We start from the raw sequence: 24,874 nt of genomic DNA, 5'->3' as shown, positions 1-24,874 counted from the left end.
CTGTTGGATGATGAATCACAACTAGGGACTTAAAATACTACATGTTGAAACAGAGAAAACAACTACACTGTCCTTAAGTAAGAGGACAGAGGATAAGGAGGGATTAAATAGTAATATAATAAAAAATTTGAAAATTATGTCTGTCAATTAACGTTATGTGGGTTAGTTTTCTGAACTGAGATTAAACCTACTCCTAGCATAAAGATTAATTGATAGAATTAATCAAAAACTAATCATTTAGCTTAAGATTTAGGTTTCAACTAGTAAACTAAAAAACTGTAACTCTAGATCAGTTAAAAAACAGAAAAAAAAGAAAAACATTTTCCTAAATAGAAAACAGTCCTGAGGCTGTTTAAAGTCTGAAATAATGTTCACCCTCATAAATCATGTCTAACTTGTGACAAAGTGGGCATTAGGTTATAAATTATGCAATGTTTACATTGAAGTGTCCTTATACCTTGTGATTCATTTTCAGTATATAGATAAACACAGTCATTGATGCTCATAGTTTCTTTATAACCTTCACATGAAAATGAGACCTAACCATTTTATTGTGCCCTAGGGGGGGAAAAAAGAAGGTTGGCGGGAAAGCAACTGATGCTTCCTCAGTACTATTAACCTAACCTATTAAACAAAACAGGATGCACTGTATACTGTATACTCAAGGTGCAGTGTGGAAAATACATTGCTTTTAAAAATATTTGTTAATGTATTACACAGATACAGTTTGGGGAAAACAGAAATCTACTTGTAAATCATATTATAAAATAAATTAGGCTTTTATTTAAGCATACGCCAAAAGTATGGGCTGAATGGAACTACAGCTTTATGGATGTTTGTTTTTCAGTTGATATGTTAAATCACTATAATTCCTGGATACTATATTCCTGAACCTGCTGCTTCCTGAGAATGACATGAACCAGAGATTCAGAGAAGAGCAGCCTATAAATCAATAGCTGACCTGCTTATGTCTGGTTAAAGAGCCACACACTGATCAATACTTCAAATCACTTGTTTCTGAACCAAATGGAATGCCAATAAGATCAAACGACTGTCTGGTAGCTCTGTGCTACTTGCTGTCACTCACCAGGCACTGATTTGTTCCTTTTTCTGGCGACATCAATGACTTGTACACTTTAAGTATCCTTCTATACACTGTACACTGGAATTTATACTCCTGGTCACAAATGTAGGATGTCATGTAATGACCCGTCCACAGTGAACAGCTTGAGGAAAGGGTTGTGTTCCTCTTGAGCATGCTGAACATGTGTTTGACAACTGTATTGGTTGTAGTACATTTAAATTTACAGCACTGGGCATGTGCCCTTTTACAGAGTGATGGAGAGAAGTGCTTTGTAAGTCATTAAATCATCTTCAATAATCATTTTATCTTGGTCAGGGTCGTGGTGAAGCCAAAGCCAATCCTGGAAACCCTGGGCACGAAGCAGGAATACACTCTGTATGGGATGCCAATTCATTGCAGTGCTTTGTAGTCTCCTTCAAATAAACATACCTCATGCTAGGTAAAATAGGTCATGGTATAAAGAAATCAGGTTAGAGAGGGGCTAGGGTAGCAACAAAGACAAGGAACAGATTGAGACTTTTAGGTTTTCATTCCACCAACTTGGTGCCACAACAGAGACAGCACAGTCTTGAAATGTCTTGTCTTCCTTGTACCTTGAGAGAGTATGTGTCGAGTCATGCTTGTGGCTCAAAGGAAACATAAAAAGTTCCTTCAATTAGGTGAGAATTGCACCATTTGTTGTTTTTTTTTTTTTTTGCTTTGTATGCAAGTGTCAGTGTTTTAAATCTGATGATGGAAGCTACAGGAAGCCAGTAGTGTGATATATGAGAATTTGGGAGGATTTAAAAAGGGTTGTGCTGCTCAATGTCATGTTAAAATATAATTAATTGCCAGTTTATTAGCTTAGCTATCTGCCACATACAAAATGTGCACCTTGTAGGAACACAGTTACTGATTGTAGCCCATCTGCATTCATGTACAATGTGTCCGCTGATGGATTGGATATCTCTCATGTTCCAGTTACTATTTTAGGATTTATTCCCATTAAAATTCAATAATCCTCTGAATTCTTCCAAGATAGCATAACGATTCCACCATTGGGAATATCATCTATGTGGGCATATGGTGTGCTCAAAGCAAATTTTGACCTTGAGTCATTTGCATGTTCTAGTCCCAACATTATGCAACAGTGCTTTAACAGGGAGCACTACCACAGCCTGATAGCTTTCATCTCAACTGGTGGGTTTGTATATGCTGATATTCCACAGACAATGACCAGAATGATAAATATTGATGATCTTACACTCAGCGTAGACCCAGTAAACTGGCTGGACAGAGGAGAGCTCTCACCAGTCAAAGAATTTACTGTTCTGGAGATGTTTGCACTGATACTTTGCTTGTTTCTCCAGAAGAAATGAGATGTCTGTGTTGTAGGTCCACTTGAATTTGTATTGCTTGCAATTGGCTATTTTGGTTTGACCGCAATAACGACAATTTATTATTAGAAGTGAACAAGAAGATTATATGGAGCTCTTTTATTTATTTATTTATTTATTTATTTATTTATTCTCACTCCAGTAAATGTTGTTTCACAAATACTGTATGTTGCACATGTCTAATTTGCATTTGACCTGGTTCTGAAAGATGACCTGTTTAGGGCAGGTTACAGCACTTTGCAATATAAACCCATTCTGATTACTCTGATACCGAGAGAGTGTAACAGATTCCAATGACAGTAACCTTACCTGTATTTTTTCTGTCTTTCTCTCTCTAAACACTAGCACACAGGTTTTTAGTTACACATGTGTAATGCTTATTTGATCCCATAGAGAAAGCTAGACAACTAACTAGCCCTTTTGTCCCTAGTTTAGAGAAATTTCAGTGTACTGATCTGCTTCCAATAGTAATAGCACAACCTACAGTATATGTATATGTGTTCATTTCAGACTTTGCTAAATGGAACTATGTGATAGTTTATCTATATTCAGTATATTTAGCAGTATATAAAGTGTATACAAGCCTTCAACAGCTCTGCTCTGTGTGCACAGTCATGGCACTGTAGTAGTCAGGAAGGACAGCTGATCGTCCTTGCAGTGGAAAATTACATGTAACCATGTGTCCCAGGCAGATGTGATGGAGAAGTTGCAAATGCCTTGGTGGAAGAGTGGAGAGTTTCTGTTCATCAAATGTCCCTGAAACTTGTCCAGTTTAAGTCTCAGTTGTTGAATCTTTTTATGTTAATTTAAATATTTACACATGTTAAGAAATTTGCTGGAAATAACAGCAGTTGAATGTGAGAGGACGTTTCTTTTTTTGCTGAGTATATATCCATATCCCCAAAATACCACCAAAGGGGCCTTGGGGTTTTCAATCAGCTTCTTTCCCAAACTTTACAAATGGGTTATAGTAATAGATGGCAATAATCAATGCCAGTACTGGAAATCTGAAACTAACATAACATGAAGCATAAGGATGAAGCAATGTTCATTATTTTTTATAAATAATTTTTCTTCCCAGCTTTATCAGTTTTGTATACATTGATGATAACAGCTTGATTTTTTTTCCGAGCATCTCTCTGATTGACAGGAAAAGCCCACAGTTGGCTAGTGTCAATTTGCTACTGTCAGTTATCAATCAATAAGAACACAACCAAGTGTGCCCACATGGGCCAATAGCTATGTACAGCTGTTGTATTATTGGGAAGACAACCTTCTTCATTGACTCCGCCTTTTGAAAGCCGACAAGCTTCTTATGTTTTATTCATGACTCTTACACACTTAACCTACGACTTCAGTGCATGGAGAAGAAAGCTTATTCAAAATGCATGAAAATAGAAAGCCTACCTCAGGCTTCCTGCATGTGTCCGACTGAGATATCACTAATTAGAACTAAGTAGATTTACTTGCAGATTTTTCAAAGAGGTTCACATTATACCAAAGAGTGTTGTACATGACTTTGGGAACCAGAAGACACATAAGAAATAATTATAATGAGTTATCTACACACACCCTTTCAAAACCATGTGTCTGGTATTTGCTGATAATTTCCTCCTAAATGAAACTGAATATCCGTCATTATTGTAGCAGACCAGAGCATTGTACTTGTGTGGTCATTATGTCACAGCCCCAGTCCCAGTGCACTCATTTAGCCTACGCATCCATGACACAAAGGCGCTCCTTCATTTGCCCAATGCTCCTCCACACTGGACCAATTAGATTCCACTGTGATCAACCCAGTGTTTGAATTCAACAAGATACACCACATACGCCACATCAATGTCAGAAAGTCACAGCACAATCGAGCTTTTACAAAGGAAATGTTCAACTTTGTTTCTTCTAGTAATGCATGCCTTTTCCCTATGAAATCATTTCAGATGACTGAACTAACTGTGTCCAGCTAAGTTCATGTGAAACAGTCCCCAATTTTAATACTGTGTAATTAATGCAGTTGGACCTCATTGCCTGTGAATGAGTGGATATTTCCCTTATCTCTGCTTGTTGATTTAAGGACATTTTGATATCGTGAAAGTCATACACAGGGCACAAACTGCTGGATCTACCACTTGTACAGAGCTAAAGTAATCCCTGGCTTATTTCTTACTACACTGTAAAACCGGATAAGTTCATTTAACTCAAAAGATTTGAGGAAACTAATTACCTCAAAATTTTTAAGTTGAAAAATCAATTTCTTTAAGCCAAATACACTTATATATAACAAAAAATGAACTCAAACTTGTTATATTTAAGTGTATTTGGCTTAAAGAAATTGATTTTTCAACTTAAAAGTTTTGAGGTAATTAGTTTCCTCAAATTTTTTGAGTTAAATGAACTTATCCGGTTTTACAGTGTACTTAAACCTCATTTAAGATATTTTAATCAAAAGGCTCAGTGAGAAAAGTCTGCAAAATGAGTTCTTTGAAACAAATTGTTAAGCAGGTTGAATATAATTCACTCTCATTTTGCCAATAGGTGGATTGATTTGTCTAAATTGCCCCTTTGTTTAAATCAAAGTGCAGACTTTCAGCTTTAATTTGATGGTAATTACATTCAAATTGAGTAAAAGGTGTGACTTTCAGTAGTCTTTAACCCATAGACATCACCAGATGCTGGGTTTCTTCCTTGGTGATGTTCTGCCAGGCCTTTATTACAGCTGTCTTCAGTTCCTGCTTGTTCTTAGGGTGCTGAATTGGATTCAGGTCAGGTGACTGACTTGGCCATTGCAAAACATTCCACTCCTTTGCCATTAAACAATTCTTGGGTTGCTTTCAAAGGATGCTTTGGTCATTGTCCATCTGTACTGTGAAGCACCATCCAATGAATTTGAAAGCATTTGGATAAATCAGATCAAATAATTTAGCCTTACACATCACTATTTATCCCGCTGCTTTTGTCAGCAGTCACATCATCAATAAATACAAGGGAACCAGTTCCATTGACAGCCATAAGATGAGATAGTATGCTTCAGATCATGAGCAGTTCCTTTCCTTCTCTTATAATTCTGGTAAAAGCTGACCTTTGTTTCATCTGTCCACAGGATGTAGTTCCAGAACTGTACAGACTTAAAAAAAAATTTTTTGGCAAAGCCTAATCTGGTCTTCCTGTTTTGGGGGTTTACCAATGGTTTAAATTTTGCGGTAATCTCTGTATTTACTCTGGTGAAGTAAATCAAGTGTAAGATCAAGTGTTCTTGATCTGGTCAACTGTTGTGAAGTGTTGTTTTTGTCACCAGGGAAATAATTCTTCTTTCATTCACCACAGTTAGTTTCTATGGCCTTCTGGATCTTTTAGTGTAACCGAGTGTTCACCAGTGCTTTCTTACTTTTTTAAGAATGTATTAAATAGATTATTTGGTCCCATCTCATTGTTTTGCTTTCTCTCTGATGGGTTTGTTTTGATTTTTCAGACCAATGATGGCTTGCTTCACTGGCAGTGACAGCACTTTGGACTTCATATTGGCAATTTACAGTAACAGATTCTAAATGCAAATGCCACACTTGAAATCAACTCTAGACCTTTTCTCTGCTTACTCATAAGTGAAATAATGAATAACACCCCTGGCCATAGAACAACCGAGCAGCCAATTGTCCAACTTCATTTGGTCCCTTAAAAAGGACCACCGTTCACCTGATTAGGGTGTAAAAATCCTCAAATTAATTGTGAAAGTCTGCATTTTCAAGGCATTCTTTAATTTCAACTCCAGTATACTGTGCCTCCAGCTAAAATAACAATAACTTTGTCAATGTCCAAATATTTATCCAGCTTTTTGGTACAAATAAATCTATTTTGTTCTTAGAAGGTAATGAATTGTGTTTTAAATGAGTTGAGGGAAGTACAATCGCATGAAGAGACATAGAGAAGAATAGTGTAGAATAGAGGAAAGCTTTTTGTGGGTCATATCCATAACACAACCCAAAACCTCACACACTGGTGCAAGAGCAGTGCAATTGTCCCATGTCTGTTCTGATATAAATAACTGCCTCTCTAAGAGTGTGCAGGGCGAGCGGGTCAAGAAGCCACATTTGGGAGGCCGCAGGAATGCCTGGCTGTCTTCTTGGTGTGTTATTCCTGTATCCTGGCAGCCCCGCTGCACACCAGTACATTTTGTACACATATTCACAAGGGTGCATTGACTCACTCAAAGCCCTAAACACCCCCCCCCCCCCCTCCCCACACACACACACACACACACACACACACACCACTCACACACCTCCTTGTGCTCGCCACACCCATCTTCATCTTCTTAAGATATCCATTGTGTCTTCGCAGGGGCACTCTGAGGCTGCTCTTTGTGAACAGACGGGATGCTCAGCGTCATCTGAGGAAGGAGGGGCTGCGGGCTGATCTGCCTTTCCTCATGCCTGCCAACCAAATCACGTGAGATCTTCCACGTCCTGTAACCATGGCAATGAGCTCTGGACCAGTCTGCATCTCATGGGTCTAGGAAAGAAAGAATAGGAAACAGAGAAAGGATACGAGGGAGAAGAGGAGGAAGCTCGGAACAGACAGACGTTGTGATCTGTAGTAGCTGTCAGGGTAAGTATAATACTGTTCATTTCACTCTTCTGCTTTGATGGTCCTGCTGTGTGCTTCATTATTTGCAAGGGTGCTTGTTTATTTACTTGATGTCAATGTAATATTCCGAGCTTCCTTCCTCTCAGCTTTCTTTATCGTGACCAGATGACATCATACACCACTTATATCATAAGGGAATAGTCGTCTGTTTTAAGAGACAGAATCACAAGATGTTTCCTCCTATTTTGTTGTTGTCCATGCCCATTCAAAAGAAATGCAGGTGTGAAAATAAAGAATGACATTTGAGATATGTTTGAAGCCCGACCTACGTATATCGATAAAAGGTGAATCCCTGTGTCTGATGTTACGTAATCAGCACTAAGCTCTCTGTGGGTTGCTTTCTTCACTGCTCCCATTAGCTTCTTTTAATAGCTCTGCACTAGCAAGGTTTCAGCTCCTGTTGGAGTCGCTAGCTGTTCCCTGTACAGTTTACCTAGCAAACCTACATTAATCTAATATACTGGCTCGAGCCTTACACAGATGTCTCTTTCCAGCCTGTATGTGTGAGTTGTCTTTATGATAATGCTGCATGGCAGACATGATTATCATTGAGATTGAATGCCATGATTCTGATGGTTTGACTGTTATCGATTTGAAAGGTCTGCAGATTGTTGCATGATGACAATAGATCATTGCAGTGCGAGCAGTTGCATCGAGTAAGCTCATTATAGACTGCATAAAATGTAATGAGCCATTAAAGTGGAGATGTTTATTTGCTCAACTAACAGGAATCTCATTTTGCACATACTGTAAAAGTCAAAGATTTCACAATAAAAGCATCGCTGTTTTACCAATGTTTTGTTTAAAAATCACCACTTCCTTTTGTATAGGATTGCATTACACATGCTAGGGGTTCTTTTCCCTACATTACATAGCTGTAGTTCCATAGCTGTTACAGAGTTATCCTGATTTTCTCTGTAGGTTTTTCTTCTATTTCTTGCACACAACATCTAAAGAGATACCACATCTAAATATTTATGTTGCCATTTTCCATGAATTATGTTGTAGGCTAATACTTAGCACATGTAGGGTATCAGTGTGTCATTCTATAAACCATCTCATCATCATTGGGTAGTGCAAATTATTTTTTATAGGATTTTTGTCCTGCTTAAAATAGAAATACATCGAAACTGTGTGCGGTGTGACTCTAGATATTGTTGGTATTCTACTGCAGTGATGAAGACAGCAGAAATGTTTTATTATAGAGACTAAAACTTGAACTGTATGCGTTGCGTAATAAAAAAAAATTATGAAGATTATTCCACTATAACTAATTATCTCACTTTGTATAAGTGTAATAACTGTCATGTTCTATTTTGTCATATCTCCTTGGCTAGGGACTGCAAAAACACGTTCTAATGTAATAAAAAAAGTATGACAATTTAATTTTCAGCTATTAGTTAATATTGATTAGAGCTGGAGTGTACAAAGTAGAAACAATACAATTCAAAGACATTATAATAATGTAGATGTTAGTCTCAGAAAGCTTTCTAGGAAGAGCTTATGATATATGTAATTTGCAAAGAAAATAACTTTATGCTTCTCTATATCAACAGCCTTTATATTATGGCAGTGTTCACAGGGTTATCTTAATCAAAGGTTTATGTTAACGCACTCATTCTAATATGTTATCATTTCAGTAGTAGCACCTAATTCACAGGTACAGGGGATGCTCAATATAATCTAAGACTAATAATGTTATTTTAAAAATGTGCTGTTATTTAACAATGAAAAATGCATACTTGTTAATATAGTGAATTGTTCTATAAGGAGATGTTTTTATCATTTATTGAATGATAAAGCGCCAGTCTCGGAGCTTTGTCCTTTCCACAGGAAAGTCTTCAGGACAAATGACTTTTTTTGTTGCTACGCTTCTTACTTTCTAGGTAACATTACAAGCTACATTTGTTTGCTTTCTAACAATTGCTTTCAAGAGAGAGAGAGAGAGAGAGAGAGAGAGAGAAGAGAGACTAGTGAGGTAATGAGTATTCATTGCTGTTATAACATAAGTGATAACAGGAACGAACTTGTTCTGTGGATGTTTCAGAACGTTACAGCAATTTGTCAATGATTACTTTTTTATTAAGAAAAAAAAAGGACATACTATATATCTATTTATAGGTTTAAGGTCCTTTATGTGTCTGACAAATAAAAAAAACCTTGACCCTATAAACCTTTAAATGGATAAATACTGTGGGTAAATAGTGTGACATTCTTTTTTTAATGAGTAAAATAGTACTCATTGGCGGATTGCTGTGGTATGAGTGGATTAAATGATTTACAATGTGCTGTTATAGGACAATAATACATTGACAGCACATCTCATAGTGTTTTATTTCATATACAAACCCATGATTACCTCTTATACAGTACATTTGTATATCTCAGACAGCAGATGCAGTTGTCAAACACTATATTCTATTTGAGACTTCATCTGTCTATCAGGATGACACAGTGAAGTTCAGTGTATAGACTAATTATCTCAGTGCGCTCAGGAGTGTGAGTGTGGGTGTGTTGAGGGATTAGAACAGCGAAATAGTGCTGATAGCATTAAAGCAACACCTCTTGTGTGGTTTGGGGTGTACAACCACTCCACATCCTTCAAACCACTCATGCATACAGATAACAGGATATTTTAACTCTTTTATCTAATGTTTATAACTTTCAGTCATGTTCAAGAACAGCTCCATGTATGCTCCATAACAGGATTACAACAAAAAATTTCTGGCGCTGCTAAACGGTCTTCCATTCAGAGCCTTCATGGCCCCAGCTTTTGACTTAGACACTTAGGCGTATGCAGGTCATGTAAAAATGACATATTGTTGTTTACAGGGGACTGACAGATTATCTAGGGCAGTAACCCCCTTTACATAATTACTGTGTCACACCAAAATGTATGTCTCGTTGCTTCTAAAACAACAAAGAAATGTTGGTCCGTTACAGTGTTGACTTTGGTTTATAATCTAGGACTTTGCAGGAAATGTCATTCACTGTGCTATTGACTTTTCCTGATTTAGTGTATTGTACATACTTAAATATGAAGAACCCCCCCCCCCCCCAAAACAGGAACAACAGGGTTTGATAAAAGGTTATTGTACGTCCTCTGTCGCCTCTAATTTATCTCCCTGTGACACTGGATGTAATCACTGAGGTCTTTCTGGTTCACTGTCCCTCATCATTCTGTACTATTTGCTGGGCTGAACAGTAAATGTCCCCTTTCTACAATGTTCCAGATAACATTTGGTTGACATTACACCTTAAGAGGAGACTTGAACATGAATGCAACTCACAAGACACACACACACACACACACACACACACACACACACACACACACACACACACACACACACACACACACATACTTGCCTCTTTACAAGCCATATGTACAATATTTTTATTTGTTAGCAGGATGTTACAGAACTCTCCAGGGTTGTGAACATTGTGCAATAAGTAAAAATGTGAAATGAGTCAGATTTAAACGAATCGTTCTGCCAAAAATGTGAAGTAGAACAGCTTTCTATTTACCCTGAAAAGTTCAATCTAGCTAACACGTAAGGGAAGTTTCTATCAGAGAGCCCGGTCTGGTATGTTTCTTCAATAAAAGTGGCCAAGACCCACTTAATTTCCCAGGAAAAGGCTGTTTGACTGACATGGCACACATCCAAATGTGTTTACACACCAATTACTGTTTCAAACAAAACTGTTTTTAAAGATAACGTTGCATCATATTGTGTCAGAAGGCACTGAAAAAGTGATGGCATGATCTAATAGATCAACATGATTTGAGAGAAGTATGTGATAATTTAAGTTTGAATTAAACTACACAATGCTTTAGTGTTTTATTTACTGTAAAACTAAATGAGCAAACACCCTGTCCAGGATGTACCCCCTTTTGAGCCCGATGTTCCCTGGGATAGGCTCCAGGTTCCCCATGACCCTGAAAAGGATAAGCGGTAGAGAAGTTGGATGGATGGATGGATGTAAATGAGCAAACTTTTGTTTGTATTAGTTTACTGACTACTATTGGGCTAAGAAGACAAACTTGATTTCTTTTGCTGAATTACTGGTGCAAAACACGTGTTAACAAACACTGTGCTACGTTATATCTTCTGGCCCTATATGACCTAACAGTGGATTTTAATAAGATTACGTTTCAGGTGACTAAAGTAGATTTAAATGCATTTTGTTAAAATCAAAATTACGTGATGTCTATGTCGGACCCTTAATTATTATCTATACTACAAATACTTTTGACTGTACTTAAGAACGTTACTTTCAATTTTACTGTAATAAAAAAAACAAAGTTTTATACCACAGTGCTGCTTTTTTAAAAATGTATTTATCTGATTGGTGAGAGAGTGTTAATTAATTTTCTATACAGCACCACTGACATTTGTGCAGCTCATTCAGCTCATTCAGCTCCTTGTTGTCTAAGACTAATAGTGAACGCATTTAATAAAAAATATGTTGTTATTTAACAAAGATATAAATCATTGATTTAGTGAAGCTTTCGATAAGGCTATGACATTTATGGAAGGTTGTCTCCAGTGTCAGGGCGAATAAAATTTTCTGCCGTGGGAAAATCTTCAGCACAGGGGACTTTGTGCTTTCTAGTTTCTCTAACATGACAGCTGTTTTGTCTTATTAACTTCAAGAGAGAGAAAAAAGAGAGGCAAGTGATAAAACAGCTGATTATATCTACTATAACATAAGCGATAACAAGAACTAACATGTGCCACGGATGTTCCACAACATTAACTGTTAAACACTATAAAGGTTTAAAACTACAATGTGTCATTCATTAATATTTTTAAAATTGTAATTGTTGATAAATGCCTGCGGTGTAAAAGGAATAAAACACTTCAGATGCGCTGTTGGAAAATAACTGGAAATTGGAATTGGAAAATATTATCGGAAAATAATAGTAAGTTCATGTTGGATGTTGCAGCATCACACCACCCCATGGTTGATTAGTTTTCCATAACAGTACATGTTTCATTCCTTAAATATTCAGCCCACTTATTGGCCTATCCTGCTGAAAACAAACAAACAAACAAACAGACAATAGAAAACCTCATAGAATGTGTAATGGATTAATGGTTCTAATGGGAATTGTATTGTGCTCTACGATGGATTGGCACCCTGTCAAGGCTGTACCCCGCCTTGTGCCCGATGCTCCCTGGGATAGGCTCCAAGTTCCCCACGACCATGAAGGATAAGCGGTATAGAAAATGGATGGATGGAATGGGAACTGAATTGATTTAAATGGAAACTATAATAGTCCCTGTTAGTCTCTACTGGTAATCTGTTGGTGGCATGTTATGTCTAGTGCATACCATTAAGGACCAATAATGGTAATGGTTTTAATAGTTAACAGCTTATGGTTTGTAATGGTATTTGTATTGGAAACCATTACAATTTCTGTTGGTCTCTACTGGTAATTTGTTGCCTCCTATTGGTGGCACGTTATGTCTAGTGTATACCATTAAGGGCCAGTAATGGTAACGGTTTTAATGGTTAACAGCTGATGGTTTGTAATGGTATTTGTTTTGGAAGCCATTAGAATTTCTTTGATGATTTCTATTTTTTTTTCCCAGCAGGGTACACATAATGTGCACACAGGTTTAGTTCATTTAACATGAATGAGCTAGGTAGCTTTCCACTTCCACTAGCACAAAAATGCTTAAGCCTTTAGAGTAAAAGAGAAAGACTTGGAAACACCAAATAAAAAGCAGACTACAACCAAACCGGTTACTAAAACCAATACCCTGCTCACCAAAACTCTACACTGAACCTGCAGGCTTTTCTGTAACCGCCCATTCTTACGTCATCGGAAGAAACCAATCGGATTAAAATCGTGGGAATGCACGCTCAACTTCGAAGGGGGTGGGGACCGGGACGGCACATACATTCATTTCTGTTACATTCAATTTACATTTTCTCCGAAACACCCAGCAGTAGCAACGGCTAAATTTTCTTTCTTATAATATTCCTTGAGTTCTGAGCAGACGAAATAGCGTTCGTGCTTTATATAAACACAACCGCGCACTTTCCTTAACCCCCCCATCTTTCTTTCTCACGGAGTTTCGTCCTCCGGCTCCTCTATAGTCCATTAGCGCCTTCAGTATGAATGTGAACGTGTCCAGAAACAATTCTTTTATAGACCACCCAAACAAGTTCAGTGGATGTTTACGTATTATGGATTGACGGATTGTTTGATAACGTCTCAAGGGCAAAGTCGCCTGGAAATCGTGTCTGTTTGTACAGGATTCATGAAGGTAAGAGCTTAAAAACACCACGCTTGTGCTTCCAAATCGTCCTGTTCATTTGAACTGTGTGTGTGTGTGTGTGTGTGTGTGTGTGTGTGTGGGCTTAGTTACCTACAGTCCATCAGGATCATTACGTGGCTCACTAGTCATTAACCAGTGACTGAAATTTGGATCAGGCAAAAAATGGGTTAGTATTTAGAGTATGTAGAGTATATAGAGTAAGCCTGGTGAGCTGCAAGAAGCTGTAGAGTATTACAGTCATGTTGTTCAGCAGTCAGTACTCAGATGGTCCACTGATCACAGTAAACACAGCAGGACATGAGCTCTTACAGTTTTGTCTGCTGTTACTGAACATTTACTGATCACATTGTCCGAGTATGCAAGCATCTGATCCTCTGAGAGAGTTGTGTGTACTTGTCTCATGTTGTATACCATGTATCAGATGAGTGTTTGGGTCAGAAAAAGAGATGTAGAGATCTGAACTAACTAAACACACAAATCAAACCAATTTTGAGAAAATGGCTGTAGTTTCAAGCATAAAGACAACAGTTTTACATGTGCAGCTCAGGGTGGGTGGATTGAGCATTTGTTTATTTGTATGTTTTTGTTTACGGCATAGAATAGAAATGAGGTTAAAGGAAATCACCATTCTGAAACATGATTGAAATGTTTATGTATTTTAGTTATTTGTTAGTTGTGTTTTTATTATTCTTGTGAGATGTCACTGGTGTTAATAGGAGAGGGGGGAAAACCCCACAAATCTGAAAGATAAGGGAAAATGTCAGGTTACAGCACTGGATAAACTAAAGGACTAAAGCGCTGCTGCATCAGTCTGTTTAGGTAGAGATGAAGCAAGTTGAAGCAAATCCTAATGGTGCCACTATTACAGGCAGTCGATTGGCATTGTAGGTAAGGTACGAAACTGCCAATGAAAGAAGTTTAAACTAAAAGATCAAAGTTCAATACGGTGTAAGTCTTGAATGCTCAGATATTAATGAGAAAGAAGGATATTCAAGTCATTCATCAGTGTGTATTATCCTTTAAAGTCTAAGTAGTCTGGTCATCAGAGCACTCTGTTTATGTTTAGACATGTTTTAAAGATTTGGTTTCAGATATTTTTTCACAAGTGCAGGAGATTAACAGCAGGATGTTCGATGAAATGTGAAATCGAACCACGCTGTTAACTAGAGCTGTTGTTTAAGTCCGGAAAAGGGATATTTAACCAAAGGACATTCCCTTATATTCAGAATAAGTACGTCGGGAGAGACAGGGGAAAGAATGAAAAGGAAGGGCTTTTCCTGCTGACTCAGCGCAAACAGTTGATCATAGTAGCTGAAAAGGCCAGGGTGAGATTAGATGTCTGACTTTTCTTGAACTACCCTCATGTGTGAGAAGGACAGGCTATGTGTGAGAAGGACGGGGAGGGGTCTCTGGGATAGCGATACATTGCTTTGGAGTAGGCTTGGCAGTATGGCAAAAATATATATATCATTAAAGCGCACCTGTTGTGGTTTTGAAACGTGCCTAATTTTGTTTTAGCGGGCTCATACAACAGATTTACATACAAGCAAGGTCAAAAAACACTTTACTGTGCTCATAATTTAAATTGCAGCATTACTTCCCTTATAAAACCTTAGAGTTTTTTTGTGATTGTTGTGGCCAAGAATGCTTTTGCTGTGTCTTAAAAAAATATTAAAAAAAAAATGATTTTTACTTGAGGGCGCATGGTGGCTTAGTGGTCAGCACGTTCACCTCACACCTCCGGGGTTCGAGTCCTGCCGGGGCCATGTGTGTGCGGAGTTTGCATGTTCTCCCCGTGCTGCAGGGGCTTCCTCTGGGTACACCGGTTTCCTCCCCAGTCCCAAGACATGCATGGTAGGCTGATTGGCGTGTCTAAAGTGTCCGTAGTGTATGAATGGGTATATGAGTGTGTATGTGATTGTGCCCTGTGATGGACTGGCACCCTGTCCAGGGTGTACCCCGCCTTGTGCCCGATGCTCCCTGAGATTGGCTCCAGGTTCCCCCGCGACCCTGAAGAAGGAGTAAGCGGTAGAAGATGGATGGATTTTTACTTGAACTAGTGAATTTGCAGTTGCATGAAATTGTTTTGCACGATCTTTCACAGAGATGTTTGTTGGTAAATGAGACCTTTTAGAAGTACTCATGTTCGACACATGTGAATTGTGGCGTTTCCTTGGTTTTGCATTCATTTCTGCAATCGCAAAATCGCTAAATCCTGGAGGCACTGAAAATGGGATACTTGTAGGTTGCTTGTTGCTATGCAGATTTAAGTGATGGTGTGACGTTATTAATTGTTTGATTGGTCGAAATTTCTTTTTGACGAAACGTGCCACTGGTCAGAAATTCTCCAGCTACTGAAAGTACCTTCAGCATGTGCAGAAAAGCATGCAAAGAAAAGTATTTCCTCATGATGATGATTGCATGTTTACCCACCCATACAGTGGGGAAGTAGAAAACTCTAAAAATAAACACTGGTAGTAAAAAGAACAGCTGGTTCATGCTAGGTTATTTATTTATTTATTTATTTATTTATTAATTAGCTTTTTTTTTTTTTTTTACACCTATTACTACAGGAGTTAGGGTAGTTTAGATATAACGGCTAACCCACACTGTGTAGTCTGCCAGTGAGAGAGCACTCTGAATTTGGGCACTGAATTGGCCATAAAAGGAAACGTGTTCAACCTGTGTCTGTTATTGTTTGGTTACTGCAGCCTCAGGAATCCATTGCAGCCAACGGATTTTCAAATGCTATGCTGCCTTTCATGCCAAAAAGGTTATTACAGAAGCGTCATGAATGCAGTGCTCAAAGAAAAAAGTTTGTTGGCTAAACATTCAGCGACAGCAAATGGGAGTAATAAAAAGGCAGACTGTTTATTTCTATGGTTCGGTGACGTTTTTAATCAGTGGATGCACGTATCTGACACTTCGTGTGTGTGTGTGTGTGTGAGAGAGAGAGAACGAGAGCGAGTGAATGAGAGAGAGCAAATAAGAGAGAGGGAGAGCGAATGAGAGAGAGAACAAGAACGAGCGAATGAGAGAGAGAACAAGAACGAACGAGAGAGAGAGAGAGACTGAGAACAAGAGCGTGAGAGAACGACAGGAACACTTTTGGGTTAGGTGCAGTTTAAAGTCTTTGCCAGATATTCAAATGAAAAGGAATCTCAATTATTTTAACATGAGGCACTCACTAGGGTTTGGGGAACTTTCAGGCTGAACAATGTTTTAAAACTGAAAAAAAGATGCAGTTTTTTTAGTTGTTAGTGTCGTAATGTGGGATTCAATAGAGAATAAGAATCAAAAAATGACACGGAGGTTGTGAAGAACACTAGGAGTGTGTATATCAGTGATACTATTATGGTCAATGAAAAACCCTGAGATTGTGAATTAGAAAAGGGGATTTATCTTGAGTTGTTTCGGATTGTTAAAAATTTTCTAAACAGGTTAAACTAACTGGAGGCTAGAGGCAATATGGCAGTAATGTCATATCTTATATCATATTTCACTTTAAGGGGTTCACCCAGATGGACACACCAGCTGAAACCTTTTTTCTTGACTGATAGAGTCTAGACTGATATTTTATTGAAAATGTAAATGGGATCTGCACACTTCTAGTAAAATCCTTTTAAACACAGATCTGAATTAAGATGTGATTGTAACCCCTGGAATCCAAACTATCTGAGATAACGCACTCATCAGGCAAGTGCAGCTCTCTCCACTTGCCTGATGCCTTCTGGACTATCTTGGGTTTGGCTTTGTGTCTGATTTACATTAGGCTAACTTTACAGCGAAGGTTATCAGAACAATTATAGCCTAATGATTCATCTTTGAGTGCACAGCTTTCTCCATGTGTTTACCACTGCATGCTATCTGCCTGTCTTATCAGAGATAGGAGTTTTGCATGAATTTGCACGTAGCTCCCAGTTCCATTGCTCCAGACAGTCCCAGTCTCTAGACATTCTTGATAGACGCAAATGACGTAATCAGTGCACGTTTTTCAGTCCCAGAGTGTGCTGCATGTGCTAACATTTGCATTCGGAACAGAGCATTAGACCTTGGACTGTAATATTGCAATGAGCAGTCAGTGCTGTCGTTCTGCTACATGACTTTTAGCTACATTTTTGAACTTGCAGTGCCGAGGCTGGAATTTCTGCAGCTTGTTTGTGTTTCTGAAGAGTCGAGTGGGGGGTTACAATGAATCTTGCATTGTAACACTGCTACAAGTCGAGGTTCTCCAATTATTTATTTATTTATTAGAATATTACTTTTGTTGATTTTCTGATCAGAACAAACTTCAGCTCAAATGGCATCCACTTACTTCCCATTTTAAAGTGGTAATGCTGGCACTTCTGAGGCAAACTGTCCATGTTATTCCCTCTTCCAATAGAGTAAAAACATATTGGAACGCTTTTTTAAAAAGTTGGTGAACATTTTCTTCAAACTGTCAAAAAAAAAAAACTGACTGGGAGAGTATTTTCCCCAATACCTGTCATTACACTTCTTAAACATTTAAACCCAGCCAGTTTAAACGTGAACTAAATCGAAACAGAATTTTCTAATAAATTCTTACCTCTCTATCTGAATCTTTCCTCCCGCAAGCCTTACTAGTTCAAATTCCATACGTTTGGAAAACTGACTTCCGGACCGGGATGCTTGTTTGAGTTTGGCTGTCAGTCATTTCCACCCACAAAGCTCCGCCCTCAAACCTTCTGACGGAATTACCATTAGCAACGACTGTCATGAGATCACTTTCAAGCGCATTCTGGCTCGAGAAGTCACAGCTCTATAAACATGCAACATCTCCTCGTAATTGTTTACGAGGATGTGAAGAGGTGTTGGGGGCGTGTCAATAAAATAACCGACAAGATGCCAATCCAAATACAAACGTCCAATCCAAACTGGATGTCGTGTATCCAGACTGGAATTTCCTCAGCTACGTAATACACTTGTTCTGAGACAATGACTTAAGCTATTATTTTTTTGTAATAATTTCTACATCATTTCCTACATTATTTGTACTAGTAAGAAATTTATACATTTTATTAATGTACCTTTAACAGTATTGTATTGGCCTTGCAGCTCTACCAGAATGCCACACTACTGTAGGTATTGCTGTGAGATGTAGTGCCATGTTGCTGTTATCCTCAGCCCAATACCCTCATCGGAGAGCTCGTCTTCACTTTATATAGCAGTGGTGGACAAATCACTAGCCTGGGTGATTGGGGAAAAGCTGATTATATGTTTATTAATAAGATTATTCATTTTTTACTCCAAGTTGCCTGGCAGACCAGTAGTCCAGCAGTCACCAGAGTTTTTTCTTGTTTTCTACAACAAGTAGAGGAAAAAAAAAATCCTCTAGTGATTTTTACAAAACCAAATGTACTCATCTTTTACTCGTCGGATTTATTAGCTTGCAACGCAGAGGCAACATTGACACGTTATGTATACTAGAGTGCCCATGCTGACCTCTGTCCACTGCCGAAAGCACCTACAATGGGCACGTGAGCATCAGAAATGGACCATGGAGCAGTGGAAGAAGGTGGCCTGGTCTGATTGATCATATTTTCTTTTGCATCATTACATTATCAGGTGCGGTATTCCCTAATGGCATTTGCCTCTTTCAGCAGGATAATGCATCCTGCCACACTGCAAAAAGTGTTCAGGAATGGTTTGAGGAACAGTGACAAAGAGTGTAAGGTGTTGACTTTGCTTCCAAATTCCCCAGATCTCAATCCGTTCTAGAATCTCTGGGATGTGCTGGACAAACAAGTCCGATTCATATAGTCCCCACCTCTCAACTTACAGGACTTAAATGATCTGCTGCTAATGTCCTGGTGCCAGATACTATAGCACATCTTCAGAGGTCTTTCCATGCCTCGATGAATCAGAGCTGTTTTGGCAACACAAGCGGGACCTACGCAGTATTAGGCAGGTGGTTTTAATGTAATGGCTCATAGTTCATAGCTCATATCGCCGAGTTGCCCTCATGTCTGCATATGTACTCATTTGTCTGTATTAATGCACTTGGCTAACTATCTCGCCATTCTTTATTACGTTGATTATGTCAGCTGCCATTTTTCAGCCCAGTCATTTAGTTTCCTGGGCATTCAAAACACAGGACTGGGCAGAACATTACAGATTTTACTTGCCTGGTTGGGTACCCAATGGATTTATGATTGTTCCACCAGTGTAGAGTGATGTAAATTTAGTACATGTTTTAGTCGCTTGCATTTCTCATCCTAAGCTCTCACTGTCACACTGTTGGCATGTCCGCTAACGTCTCTGTATGTCTTCCATTCATGCGCATGTTGTGTCATACCAAACATTTCATAGTAAGAGCTTTATTGTTAATAGGTGAAGTGGAAGGTAAGCCACGGCCATCTTGCACAGCATGATCTCAGTATTTAGTCACAGGATTTCCTCAGCTTATTTACCTTGTAAGCAAATGCCTGCTCCACCCAGCGTGGGGTCTGGGAGGCGTGTCTGCTATTTGTGTGTGTGTGGCTAGTAACATATCTGGATTCTCAAAAGTGTGTTGGAAATATGTCCATATGTGGATGTGTTGGATGTTCACCATGGTCTGAATTGTCTTTGGTCTTTGTCTGGTAGAAAGGTGTGTCTTGTGTACATAGACATTTTCATATTTGAAGATAGTAAGAGTCAACAGTGACTCCATAATTCATGGAAAACAGAATGAACTGACATTACGGATGTACAAATATCCCAGTATCCCAATTACGTGGTACAAGAACCTTTTGACAAGCATTTGACAAGCATTTGACAAGCTTTTTTTGCTTACCTTCTACATCTTTAAATCCTTTCCCTTGGAACTCTTAAATTTAAACAGTAGTGCACTCGTTTCCCAAAAGCATCATGAAGTTAAGATAATCGTAAATATAATGCGTTCTCTACTATTCAACGCTGACCTTTGTGCTGCAGTGCTTTTAGAGAACTCGGCCACAATCATTTTACTGAGAATATAAATGATGTTTCCTGCATATGGCGTACACAGAGCTGCAGGGTTATTAGATCCACCTACCTCATATATACATTCCATTGGCTATTTTATCAATACTTTATAGCACAATGTCCTTCACTCTCAATGAAGAGAATGAAAAGGGAATACCAAGGACCCCTGCTGACCACATATTATTTGGGTGGTGATTTATGATATTGTAGTCTGTGTGTGTGTATGTGTGGTGCTGTATGAGTGTATCAGGTTGCTTATCTGTTGCTTGTTTACCTTTTTTGGACATTTCAAATACTCAGTACTGCTACCTTATTATACTATTTTTCTGTATTGGGTTTAAGGTAGGACAAACTCCCTTCGATGGCAGAGTCTGGTGGTACACCCTCTGAAGGCCATTTTAAACATGCTTGAAGATTAATTAATAAAGCCCAAGCCACATTGTCACAATGGTCGCTCAATGTCTGGCATTCATTTAAGAACAAGTATATTAATAAGCAGATGGGCTAAGCAACAAAATATTAATTGATTGGTCTTCAGTAAATGCTCTCTTGGTACCCAGTCCATATCCCAGGAACACTGTGCAAGGAGAGGGAAAATTGAAAAAAAAAAAGTGAGAATAAAAATAAAATGCAAAACAAAGCAAATGCAATCCTGGTCTCGCCAACCCTTTATTTTATTGTATGTTGCAGCCCGACCTAGATTGGGTTGTAACAATACGTATATAATTATACAGTGAATGTAATTAGCTAATTGTCCACTTCTGTTTAAAAACATATTAAACACATTTCAGCATCCAGCATTCTTGCACTTGAAGTTGAAATCACAAAATGGCACTGAGCACTGAGGATATAGAGTCAACACTTCCCTTTGCTTTGAGGTTTACTGCACAGTTGGTGTGACTTGTATGTGTAGACTTTTTCATATTTTCGCTATCTTTAGCACCTATCCAAGCATGCTGGAATTCCTGCTGTCTGTATGAGGCCTTCTGAGATGAAACACTGGCTCATGTGCAGAAAAAGAGCAGTAGGCTTGAAGCTTATTGCCTTTACCATCACTCACATTCTAAAGTTAGCGAAACGTATCTATCTGTTTTGGTTGTGCATTGTTGGATTGTTGTTGGAAGTCGTTTTTCTGGATTGCATAGTTCGTTGTTTATACAAACATTTCTTTTTCTCTTTCAGAGCGTTGTTGATTTATCTGGGGAGATTTGGAGGTTGAGTGATCAAATTGTTTTTGGCAGATAGTTGCGCCTCTCTAACGTTGCCAATGCTCTTATTTTCCTGTGTGCGGAACTTTTTCTGTTGATCCTTTTGGCTTGCCATAGCATTCCCAACTGCTGCTTATTAAATGTGTGTGTGTAATATATGTGTGTATATATATGTGTGTGTGTGTGTGTGTCCCCTAAAAGTCACACAAAAGTCTCCATAAATAGGGGACTAGCACTACGTCGGTAGTCCCTTCATCAGTGGATGTTCGTGGGTGTCCACTTCTCGGTTGGTCCGCATCTCTTCTAGTCTTTTTGAATTTATTAATAAGTTTGGCAACAGTGTCGTGAGTGATGTTCTCGCCATGTTTCCTGTTAAAGTCCATCACAACCTTGTGACAGCTTCCGGATCCAGCAATGAGAATGATTTCTTTGTGTTCTTTTTTTTTTTTTTTTGTCAAAGGCATTCTTAAAGGCTATCTAAAAAAAAAATAGTGTAAACTAAGTATGAACTTTTGGAAGACATTTTGCTAAAAAGTGTTCATTTCCCCCCATGTATGGAGATTTTTGGAACACTCTGAATAAGCTTATTGGATCAGATTGGGTTATAACTGGCCTACAAAGATTATAGTTGTCTGATTGGAAGCACTATTTCCAGTCCTAATTAATGTTTGCAAACATTTGATCATTTTAAAAATGATTCTTATAATTGGTGAATATTGATGATACTCTGTTTTGAGTTATGCGTGAAGCTCTTAGCATGGATAACTGCACACATAGAGCGATGTGTAAACATCTGCAGCTCATAGTAAAATGTGAAAACCTGGATATATAGGATATAAATGTTTATGCTTACCTTGGAAGAGATCTAGGTTTCTTTAAGTCTTTTTATTAACCCTAAACAGGCTAACTGGTTTATTCACTGCCGCCCAATATAAAGCTGAGTTACTGTTAGAACGCTAAAGTTGCTTATTTTTTCTTTTTCTTTTTTCTATTTTTTGGAAAATCGCATTTTACATATTATATCACCCCATCCAACAACCCCCACCTTACCCGGCCATTTTCATTGAAGTAGGTAATAAGTTGTTGCCATTTTCCCAAAAATGATTCACCCTTGCCTCTGATGTTATACTTGATTTTATCAAGTTTTAATAAACAAGATGAAATCTTTAAGCCATACTGATATAGAGGGGGTTGTGGAGAAATCCATGACTGCAATATTCTGCGCCAAGCTTATTGTACCACAGCAAAAGGTGGTAAATTGAGGTTGAGTTAGCAGCTTTATCTGTGACTTTTACAAAGCCCTATAGTGTCCCTATATCAATGATTACCCACTTTTAAGATCTTTTTTTTTTTTTAGCGGTGCATCTGCCATACAAGTCTCTATGCAAGTTGTTACTATAGAAACAATGTAGTAGAATGAGCACATTAATATAAACTTGTGTTTTGAAATGCAACCAGAACTATTGTCAAAGATGCTGTTAGAGAAAAGGATTCAATGTGTTCCAGCCAGTCTGAATCGAGAATTGCATCAAACAGCACTGTTTTATTACTTGTGTTATGACTTTGTGTGGTGTTGGTGAATTTTGCTTTAAAAAAATTGGGGGGTGGGGTTCCTTGATTTGAGAATGAAGAGAATTCCTCTGAGTAGGGATGTTGTGTAAATGCTTACATACGATCATACACGCTCGTAGCATAGCTGCCGAAACGACTGGCAGATTTTTCTTGCTCTTACTGTGGGGAAAATCAACCTTAGCACTTTTTTCTTTTTTTTTTTTATCCTTATTTTTATTTCTTTTTATTTCCAACTTACTTTTAATCCTCAGACTACCATATTTGCCAGGATAGTCCTAAATATCTGCACTGGGTTCATCCAAACCTACTGCTGCTTTTATAGTCAACAGATGATGTTGAGTCGTTCAGAGGAAGGAGGGAGAATAGCCAACAGCCATGAATTTTTATCTTATTGTATCCAACATGCCGTACGTCATCTGTAAATGTGTTTGCTCATGCCAGTTTGGGTTACTTGTCAATGGATGCTTTGAGGTGCCAAGAATAGGCCTACAACTTCCTTTCTCATACCAGTACTGCTATTGCGATGTTACACATCTGGAAAATATTTCTTTTGTACCCAACGAGTGATTAAGCACATAATGATGAACGAGCTGCTGTGGAATTTAGGCCTGTTTCAACAACTGTGAAATTTTGGTTGACTTAAATGTCATACCGTTGCGATAACGGACAACTTTGAATGCCTTTTCTTTTGATTGTAAACATAATAGTAGACTAATAAGATACATAAGCCATTATCATTATTGAACATATAAATTATACATTAGAAATAATTGTGATTAGGTGAAATATGTAATAATTATGTCAGTAACGGTGAACATTCCCACTTTTACTATATTTTGTTGCTGAATAATTCTTCATGAAATAGGAATCATGATTTTCTTTTGTTATTTAGAAATAAGTCATCTTTGATCAGTTTTGTAAGAAATATTATGTATGTTTATTAAAAGCATACAGTTCTGTTACATATGTACTATGGTAACCTAAATCCTGAGCAAAAATCACTACTAATTAATTTAATGCAAAAATTGAATTCCTAAAGTGAAAGGGAAACCAGCAATATTAACATGTATCTGGTTAGATAATAATTAGTCATGGCAATGTTTCTGTTCTTCTGCCAAGAGCAACTCATAAGCCAACTGTGGGCGAAAATTGCTCTTGCTATGTGTAACGCATTGGCGAGTCCTGAGCGAGATGCTATTGCCGTCATGACTCTCACCCCAAATATATTTATTTCATGCATTTAGTCACTGATTGCATAGAAATTGGGAATTTAATATTAAAATTTGTTCCTTATCACTAGGACATTTGGATATTTGGGCCATTGCAGCTCATGACTATTGTTTCTCTGCTATTTTTCTGTAGCTTTGCTGAATTGTAGCACATTAGGCATGAGGTCATGTGGAACAACGTCAAGGTGAAGAAAGCGACGTTCACACACACAGCGATTTTATCACTGTAAGTCGCCAGTCGCTGTACTATGAAGTCGCCGGTAGGCGTTCCTACTACTGGTTGCCATAGTAAAGTGTGGTGAAAATAGCATTCCACTTTTGACAGCAAACCAGTTTCCTTGCCGCAAAAATGAAACATTCTGGAGGGAGCATGATCTTGTATAAAATTCACCAGTGTGTATATGCATCATAGCCTACGAGATGAAGGAGAAGCAGTGTGTGCTCTTTGCCATTGCGGCCGTCTGTCTGCGGCAAAAGCTCAAGCGCCAATTAGCGTAGCTTAGATATG

At 38.2% G+C, this 24,874-nt stretch overlaps 1 protein-coding gene across 35 annotated transcripts in view; it reads left to right on the top strand.

Moving 5' to 3' along the window:
* mical3a (microtubule associated monooxygenase, calponin and LIM domain containing 3a) overlaps nucleotides 1-24,874 on the top strand; it is a 110,475-nt gene that overhangs the window by 12,542 nt on the left and 73,059 nt on the right. For 12 of the 35 annotated variants that reach the window (XM_053677913.1, XM_053677919.1, XM_053677917.1 and 9 more), the window contains exon 1: nucleotides 13,000-13,379. The gene's annotated coding sequence lies outside the window, so the exon portion shown is untranslated. Of the gene's footprint in view, nucleotides 1-6,792; nucleotides 7,060-12,989; nucleotides 13,380-24,874 lie in introns of those variants that run through there. The other 23 variants (XM_053677925.1, XM_053677926.1, XM_053677923.1 and 20 more) reach the window with 9 other exon arrangements.

The sequence above is a fragment of the Ictalurus punctatus genome, chromosome 4, assembly GCF_001660625.3.
Source record: "Ictalurus punctatus breed USDA103 chromosome 4, Coco_2.0, whole genome shotgun sequence".
Classification (NCBI taxonomy): domain Eukaryota; kingdom Metazoa; phylum Chordata; class Actinopteri; order Siluriformes; family Ictaluridae; genus Ictalurus; species Ictalurus punctatus.
This window is presented reverse-complemented; position numbering and strand designations above follow the sequence as displayed.